At 46.2% G+C, this 9,765-nt stretch overlaps 1 pseudogene; it reads right to left on the bottom strand.

Annotated features, from left to right (window-relative positions):
• Nucleotides 1-7,448: 7,448 nt before the first annotated feature.
• On the bottom strand, nt 7,449-8,980 carry LOC101562139 (annotated as a pseudogene).
• Between the last annotated feature and the right edge of the window lie 785 nt (nt 8,981-9,765).

Raw genomic sequence — 9,765 nt, 5'->3', positions numbered from 1 at the left:
TGAAGGTTTTTGCCAAAAGGCCTGACTTGCAGGTTTGCAAAACACTGAGCTCTAGTTTTGCTCCTATTTGTGTTGCCTTCTTCCTTCGCACTTGCAAATTGTAAATAAACTGACTGGAGATGCCAGCCCTGCTCACTTCTCCACCATAGCTGAGCCAGCTTTGCGTGCACACTGTCCTCCCGGATCGTAATAGTGACACACCCTGGGGACTCTGCCTTCCTGTCTCTCTAGAGGAGGCTGAGGTTTCAGTAATGTGCGTCTGGTTGCGAAGGTGGGTTATATTGTCACCACATATTGCCCAGCGAGGCGAGGGCAGTGCAAGGCCATATATAGTCCAGGGCCACCACTTAGGGGGGTGCTTTCCCTGATGGAATCTCAGGCCATCTTCAGGTAGAGACATTACCCAATTTGCATATCTAGTGCTACTAGGGAGAATTTATTTATTCTCTCATTAATAAATTAATTCATTCATTCATGGGCAAGAATGCTGGACGATGTGAGGGTACATAAGAGATGGCTCGTTCCCTGCATGTGCATGTTCCAGCAGAGAGACAGCCACAGAGGAACCATCAGGTGCAAGGCTTCGGGCACTGCCCGGGTAGGATGTGGGCGAGACCCCTTTTGGCTAAGACCTCCGGACTCTGAAGAATGAGCCTGGCCCATGAGAAGTCCTGACAGAAGACAATGGTGACTGGAGTGCGTGCTCCAGGCAGGAGACAGCAGGTAGCACCTCAGCTGTGTCCCAGAGGCTGGAATTGCTGCCGAGCTGGCCTTAGGCAGAGGCATGGATGCCCTCCCACCCCTGCACGGGGCCCTGGCACTCAGGCAAGGTGAAGAGAAAGATGTCCACGGACTCTGATGATGTAGTGACTACTCTCAGGGCCTGAGTTCTGAGCTCTGTACCTGTGCAGAAACAAGCATGATGTGTTTTTGTTTCAAGTAGCTTGTTGGTTGCCATGAGAGAAAAATCAGACAGGCTTGGAAAATCCGGTTCACAAGTGAGCACTTTTGTCCAGATAGTCATCTTCAGTGCTCATAGTGCGAGGGACCGCCACAGCTTCCCCCGGTGATTCTGCACTGGAGAAAACACTTGCGAAGAAAATGAGCTTAAATAAATCTCAATGAATCATGTAGGCCCGTGATGTGGCCTGGGTTTATTTTTTAGCCTTCCACTTCCCATGAGACCACAAAACAACATCTACCAAGGCCCCGGAAGACCAACAACTCACAAATGATATCAGTGTTGAGTGCAGAGCCAAAGAAAATCTCTGGCCTTTGCTGGCATCAGGATTCATAGAAAGCCCTTCCTTCCACAATGCAAGGTGCAGGATGCCACAATACCCCAAAATGTCAGAAATAGTGGAAATAAAAACCAAAGACAATGGGGAGGAAAAGACTCACTTAAATTCCACTTGTAAGTAAATAAGTTTACATACATGTAATTCAGTGTATTCTGTTTGAAAACACTGAATTGCCAAACAGAACAATCAGTTTAAAATTAACACGGTTTATTAACAATTAAAAATGATAACCTGAGTTGAAGAAGATCGGAGGTAAAATGCGGGGTTTCCTTTGATAGGTAGAGTAATTACAAAGTGTGCTTTTGAAGTTCAAGAAGACAGCCTTAGGACATTAACATTTTTAAAGTAAAAATTGGCTTACACTCTGTTCGAGTGATTTATTTTGCACTAAGAAATGGGTGTGATTTAAAATTTCATCCCTTGATGGAAACGCTGGAGGCTGATGCGAGTCTTTTTTCTTGATTCAGCCTGCTCAGCCTATGAAGTTTGCTATCTGAAAGTTAATCTTCTGAAATTCCTTAGGAATTTAAGGAAGCCTAATCTCTTGGTGTGTAAACAAAAGGGACTGGGTATATTGCTCTCCCTGTGACACAAGGAGGGGCTGGTGGCAACTGTCAGGACCCAGCATCTCCACAGCAGAGCCTTCTAGCCAGTCTCGTGTTGTTGCCTACGAAATACTTACCTTTGGAGAGCCTCACCTCTACCACTAAAACTGCCCTGTCTCCCTCAAAGAAGGCTTGAAAGGTAGGGGTATTAAAGAAGCGACACAGAACCTACTCACAGAGGATAGTTAAAGGGAGCCAGGATTTAGTTACAGTGGAGGGCTCGATTATTCAGGTAACAGGGCACTGAGGAAAAAAAATGAGTAATAGCTTAAAGCAGATTGATGATGAAAATATTTTACATATTTCAGTGAGTGCTTCTTCCTACACAAGCAAAGGAAAGACATGCATTTAATAGACTCAAAAAATTTTTCAGTAGTCTGTTTATGTGGAGAAAAAAAAATGTATGTATAATGGTATGTTAGCTGTATTAGCCAGCTTCTCAGTGCTAGTGCACCATACACAATACCTGCCATTTAAAGGAGAACAGGTTAAATCTGACTCATGGTTTCAGGGGACTCGGTCCCTGGTCAGGTGGGTCCAAGGTAGGAACATCACAGCAGAGGGCGTCGTGGAGCAAAGCTGCTTAGTTCATGGTAGCCAGGAAGCAGAGCAGGGGCCATGCCAGAGAGGAAGGGACCAGGGAACAGACACAGACCCTGAGGCCATCAGAGAGGAAGTGGCTGGGGAATAGTCACAGAGCCTGAGGCCACACCTCCATGACCCCCTTCCCCCACCCCCAACACACATGTCCTTTACTACCCACAAGTAGTTCCAAACTGGTCAGGTCGGCACAGCAGGGGTAACCATCACAACAGCGAATGCTCAGGAGCAACTGTCTGGTTTGTAGCATTCGCTGACCTCCACAGGGTAGTTCATGGGACACTGTAAGATGTGGAGTGAGAAGCGAATTTCAGAAAGACACCCCTAGACTTTCTACTGGACATGTAGTAGATATACTTAACCCTGAGAATGTAGACGGTAGCAAGATTTAGGTGAAGAAGAGAAGACAGAAGTGATTTTTGAATATTCATTACCTTCGCTTTTACTATGTTTAATTTTAAAGATTATAATTTAGTTTTTCATAATGGTTGTTTTGAAAAGCTGGCTCATACCTTTCTTGAAAATTTCAGGTGTCTCTCTGGAGCCAGCACATGCTGGCCCTGGAACATGGTTAAATCCTTGCGTGTCATACTCAGAAATGACTGACGGTTGATCAGCTCCAGTGTGGGGAGTGGGCTGAGTGGACAGTGGCCAGGACTGTTTACTCTGGATGCTTTCAGCTACGTTGCTGGTGCAAAGCAAGTGGACGGAACACACTTTCCACAAGACAGCTGCTGTTCTTGTGCCAGCGCTTCTCCTCCACCTTCCCCAGCACCCAGGCCCCTGAGGTGGCCCAGCCACTGGGTGTTGGATGGAGCATGAAGCCTGCTCTTTTCAGTGTGGTTTGGCCTTTGGCAGGCTGAGTCCCTGAGAGAAGGTTATTCAGCCGCCCTGAGCCTCAGGCTCTCCTTTCCCTTCGATGGAGATATATGGATTATATTTCCAAGCGCCATACAGGCCCGACCTTCACACTTCTGATTATCATAGCATTGAATACGCCCGCTGTCCTCCAGACAGAAGAGCATTCTGCGAGGTCCAAACCCACCCTGTTTATTATTCATTTGGTTTCCTGACCTTTTAAAAGCATATGGACTTGAAATTCACAGTCAGCCTGGATCATCCTGAAGCTCAGCCACATGTGGCTTGAGTCACCACCCTGAACCTGCTCTGTACTGATGGGACCCTTGGTGTGCCAGGGCAACAGGAGTGTGGCTCCCAAGCTAAATTTCAGCATCACTTTTATTGCTTTTATTTTCAAGCCACAAAATATTAGATGCCCGATGTAGGGAATTTAGTAAAGACCAATGTGCATAAAAGAAAAATGGAAGGTCCTTGGTGCTACATTTGGGGATTTTCCTTTCGGTCGTTCACCATGTTCTGAAGGTAGGTGAGGAGCATGACAGAGAGCCAGGCACAGCCTGGAGTCTGACTGTTGGGTTCGGGATCCTGGCTCCATCCCCATCAAGCGTGCCTCCTGGGCCCAAGCACCCTGCCTTCCTCAAAGGACAATGATAGACTCTACCTTGGGGTTGTTGTGCAAATTGCAGAGCATACGGGGAACCGGCACAGAATGGTGCTTGGTGCACACCTCAGTGGATGGTGGCCAATTTCCTTCTATCCTGTTTTATAGATGTGCCGCAGTTAAGCACTATCTTCCTACTGGACATTGACGTGACCTCTAAATTTTCACAACTGAGATGGACTCTCTTACAATTATACTTGCATCCTCAGGTTAAGGTCTTAGGTTTGGCATGGTTGAGTGCACACATTTTAAGGTTGCACAGGAAGGATCACCACCAGTCTGATCTATATAGTGAGACCCTGTAGACTCTGTACTAAATACATTTTTTAAAAAAAGAAAGCTAAAGACCTCCTTGTACGGAGTTAAGAAAAGCGCCCATGTAGATGCACAATTGAATCCCATCGCTTTCTCTTATCAACACCAGTGATTGGGTTGGGAGCTCCCATTTCCTTATCAGAATAAGAACTCGAGTTTATTTCCATAATGTATATAAATCTGTGCTCTCTATCTTAAATGCAAACTAAATGCCCCGAGATACTATTAAACTATGAAAATTAATTACAGTTGAAGGCAAGCATTCTTTTCCAGATTAATTCACCAGGTTGTCCTAAGCATGGAAATAGATTATTGTCAAGTAATACCCCCTCCTTCCTGCCAGTGCCAATAGCGGGCAGGGACAGTGGAAGAGACCCAAAAGGCATCAGAAATGAGTGCTCACAGGGGGAGAGCCCTGGGTCTGCAGATGCAGCCCCTTCCTGTGGCTCCGAGCAGACTCTGCCCAGGCAGGCTGCTCTTGTCTTCCTGCAGCACCTTACTCTGTTTGAGAGATGTGCTGGTCAAGTTCACACCCACCCTGGTTTGGAGAATTCCGTAGCAAGTTCCGAAAAGTGACGTTTCCATGGAACAGTAAGTGTTATGTGCAGGTGGAGACTCTCTGGTCACAGAAAGCTTAACAAATTCTGCATTTATGTAAAGCATAGTTCTGAAAAACCAAGAGTCTTTTCATACATAGTCTGGTGTGCATCCAGATTCAAGAGGAGGTTCTGGTGCGCAGAAGTCATCAAGCTTGCTTCAGGATGAAGTCTGATTTCACTGAGCATGTTTGGAGACTCAAGTCCCACAAAATACTTTGGGAAAAGAGGTTACGATTTATAGTGCTAGTCAAGCACACTATAGATGTCATGGAATTTCTTCTGGGTTATTTCATGTATTGCCATTTAACAGCATTAGATTTTAAACAAAAGTATGTTCACTAAGAAATGGGCTTCATTCAAAGACATTGAGAGATGCCCTTCTGTATTGAATGTCTGTCCTGATCCAGAGCTGGGTACATGGCCCTGGGCTTGCACAGGCCCCATGAGCCCCGAGGCCAAGGGGCTCTAGTCCTCCACACACAGTGACCTCCTCTTCTCCCAGCTGTTCTTGGAGGAGCCCACACCTCTGTCCTGAACACTGGGCCACAACTGCCCTGTAGGTTGCGGGATGATAGAAATGAGACTAGGTGTTCAAACAGACTGTGCCTTGGCAGGATTGAGACAAGGGCTGGAGAACATTGCATCCATTCTGCCAGGGAACAGGATCAAACCAGAGCAAAGAGAATCCTTTCATATGGGGTGGGCAGGTTGGCAGAGCAGTACCTTTGAGGTTGATGGGAATAAAAGGTGGCCAGTCTTCTCTCTCTGCCAATGTTTTCCCATGACAGCCAGAGAGATCCTTCACTTGACTGCGGTGACTTATTTTTTGCAGGGCTACGGATGGAGCGGAGGCTTTGTGCACACTGGGCAAGCGATCTCCCACGGAGTTTCACCCCAGCTGCCACACTGGGAGGTGACCCTAGGTCTCTAAGAGGTGAGCCAGGAAAACCCATTAAGAACTTCTTATCTCTGGGTTCCTCTTTGCCAAAGACAGATTATAGTCAGTGTGGGATACACTTTTTTTTTTTTTGGCTCCTAATAAGTAAAAATGTCCCATCAGCTGCTATTTCCCTGGATTGCTCCACCGTTTATCTTACTGGTTGATCTATGGGACCACACCTGCAAGGTTAAGATTGGGGATCCCATCCTGGGGAGACACTGGGGTGCAAAACAGCAAAAGTGATTGTCCTAGTGGTCTCTGCGAGGTGGAGGGTTGCTAAGGATTATCCTTTCTGCTGTCTGATGTTTGCTACAAACCAGCAAGCTTGCACTACATGCATAAAACAAGGGGACATTAGGTTAGAGTAGAAGTCTTGATAGTAGAAATGTAACTCCAATTAGGAAATTATTATTTTATTTTTTCTTAGGGCATTTTGCAGTACATAGTATTTACATTCATCCTGGGGGGTAGGTACATACACTTAGCCAACTTAATTCTTTTTCTTACCCTTTCCTTTCCTCCCCTCTCCCTCTGTCTCTGGATGTCTTTCCCATTTACAAAGGATCTATCTTCCTGTTTCCTATGGTTTATCTTTTTTTTTAAATTTTATATATTTAATACAGGGTCTATAGGGTCTAACTATGTAGATTGGACTCATAGTGATCCTCTTGTTATCAGCCTCCCAAGTGCTGAGATTACAGGCCTACACCACCATGCCCAGACTCAATTACCATCTCAGGGCACCCCAGGGGTGGGGCCAGCATAGCTTGTGGTGCTGGGGATTGAACCCCAGTCCCTGAGCTCTCCTTAAGCAGGTGCTTTAATCTGCTGAACTATCTGGCGATACTAGGGATTGAACTCAGGACCCTGCACTTGCTAGGCAAACACTTATTCTACTGAGCAATCTCCCCAGGTCCTTAGGGTCTATCTTTAAATGCTTTTAGTTTTATTTATATTTGTTTACTTATTTTTTGAGTCAGGACCTCACTATATAGTTCAAACTCACTTTGAACTGCTATGCAGCTTAGGCTGGCCTCGAACTCATAGGGTTTTCCTGCCTCAGCCTCCCAAGTGCTGGGTTTACATTCAAGCATGTGCCATCATGCCTGGCATCTTTTTTTTTTTTTATAGAAATGTACCATTTTATTACAAAGAGTCTCACAAAAAAATGAAAGTATCTCAAAAAAGGAAGCTAGACTACCAACTTCCACCTGCAGAACTGGGGAAGACAGGGCAGTGTGAGCTGCTTAGCTCATTTGGGCCCAATGTAAAGGTATGAGAAAAAAATCTAAAAATGGCAGATGTTACTGTAGGAGCCCGAAGAACAAGGGGCCCTGAAAATGCAGCCACCCCTTCCAGATCACTTAACAGACCCTTGGCATGTCGCTGCATCGCTTCCATCCAGACTGGACCCTTTATGACTTAAAACTAAGACTTGGGGAGGGGTGGGGAGCGTGATTGCTACTAGAAAAGTTCCCCTAGCATAGCTGCCCTGTACTCAAGGGCCCTGGCTCCTCTCTAGTCCCTGGGGACATTTATATTTAATATATTTTTAATATAAATATACAGAGAAATAGAAAATATAAAATCTGAGGGTTAGAAGGAAAAAGTTGGGAACACGGCAAGAAGCCTGACCTGGAGAGGGCTGCTTAGGCCAACTTGACCTCCTCTTTGACCCCTTTGACTTCTGGCTTCTCCTCTTTGGTCTTCTCCTCTTCTGTCATCTCTTTCTTCTCTTCTGGTTCTTTCTCTTTCTCATCTTCTGTTTTGACTCTTTTGGCTTTCTTGAAGTTGGAAGAGTTCTTGCGGCCACCTTCACCCTCCTCATCTGAGTCAGAGAACTCTTCCTCACAGGCAATGTGCTTGTCAGAAGAACAGATTGAGATACGCTTGTCAGGGTCTTCTTCATCCTTATCACCACTCTCCTCAGGAATGGCATCCTCAGGAATTGCCTGCATTTGAACCCCAGGTGTATGGGGCAGCATTCTCAGGTTCTCAAAGAGCCGCTGTTTGATCTTCTCCAGGTACTCCTTAGTGTTCTGGTTAGTCATATTAGAAGGACTGATGTGAAGCTTGAAATCTGGTCCAAAGTATTTGAAGTAGTCATTGTATGGGAGTTCATTAGGGATCTCTGTATCAAGGGCCACAGCTGTTTCGTATGTCCAGCACCGGGCAACATTACGAATGGTGTAACCACCTCCTCCCAGCATCAGCATAGGCAGGTTAAAGGTTTTGACAAACTCCACACACTTGGCATGCCCTTTGATGGTTAGATTGAAGCAACCTAGCTGATCCCCAGAGAGGGAGTCTGAGCCACACTGTAAGACCACCGCACTAGGCTGGAACATCTCCAGTACTTTGGACATGACAGGCTTGAAAATGGCCTCATAGGATTCGTCATCAATCCCATCTCGGAGTGGGTAGTTAACAGCATAATACTTGCCTTTGCCAGCCCCAATATTCCGTAGGTCCCCAGTTCCTGGGAAGTACTCTCCATATTTATGAAAGGACACAGTCATGACCCAGTCTGTGGTATAGAAGGCCTCTTCCACGCCATCGCCATGGTGAATATCAATGTCAATATACAGCACTCTCTGATGATACTTTAGCAGTTCCAGGATGGCCAAGACGATATCATTGATGTAACAGAAGCCAGATGCCTCAGACTTCTTTGCATGGTGCAGGCCCCCAGCCCAATTCACAGCGATGTACGTCTGCTGCTCATTAAGTTTCACAGCACTTGCTACAGAGCCACCAGTGGATAACTGACAGAACTCAAACAGGCCATCAAATACTGGACAGTCCTCACCAACGTTGAATCTCTGCATCTGCTTGCTGTACTCAGACATGTTATCCGGATGGATGGAGCGCAAGAACTTAATGTAGTCATCACTGTGGTACTTAGTCATCTCCTCAGCATTGGCCTTGTGAGGGTGATAGATTTCCATCTTTCGGTAGAGGCCATAGTTGAGTAGCAGATTGTGAGTCATGCGGATTCGGTGAGGCTTCATTGGATGGCCTTGTCCATAATAGTAATTTCCAACATCCCCATCGTAGTAGTAACAGACTTTCCTCCTGGTGCCCTGAGTCTGCGCCATCTTGCTGCCTCCAGTCCCTTCAGTCATGCCTGGCATCTTAAAGAAATGACTTATACTTTGATCTTTCCATATAAGAGAACTTGAGTGATATTTAAGGTTGCATTTCTGACTTATTTCACTTATCCTCACGGTCTCAAGGTACAGCCATCAAACTGGGAACTTGGAAGTAGATGTTTTCTCAAGCTGGAATTGGACATAGACTTGACAAATTTTTCCATTTATATTTATTCTAGTTTCCAGGCTGTGTCTGTCCAGCTCTTGCTCAGGACCTGTGAGGCACACTCATCGCCAGCTCTTCAGTGAGCTCCCCGCCTCCATCCCCCCCCATGGGGTGCGTAGCAGGTTCTGGCCCTGCGGTTCAGCCTGCAGAGGGGCTCAGCTCAGTGTGGCCACCACAGGCCATGTCTCAGGGATGAGCACTGGCCTGCCCTGCTCCCTATTTGTGCTCCTTCTGATGGCCATCTCACCCCCTCTCCTCACAATCCATCTCTGAGATCTCTCTGGAGTCTGCCAAGGATGCTACTCAATCATAAGGCTGTGGTCCTACAGCAAGTCAACTTCTGCAGCCAAACTGACTCTCAGTCCAAGCAAAATTGACCCTAATGGCAGAATCAATTTCCCAGAAGGGGCTGCTATAACCAAACACAATCTTGTGAGCGGCAGTGACTAAAAATAGGTGTTCAGGGCCAGTCTATGTGTGGATCCAATCTCGTATCTGCCACATTTTAGCTGCGTTTGCGAAGCTCACTGCTCCTATCTATAAAATACATGTTTTGAACACAACG

Source organism: Octodon degus, unplaced genomic scaffold (genome assembly GCF_000260255.1).
Source record: "Octodon degus isolate 3935 unplaced genomic scaffold, OctDeg1.0 scaffold00016, whole genome shotgun sequence".
Taxonomy (NCBI): domain Eukaryota; kingdom Metazoa; phylum Chordata; class Mammalia; order Rodentia; family Octodontidae; genus Octodon; species Octodon degus.
Note: the sequence above shows the minus strand (reverse complement) of the source record. Positions and strands in the feature narration are given on the sequence as shown.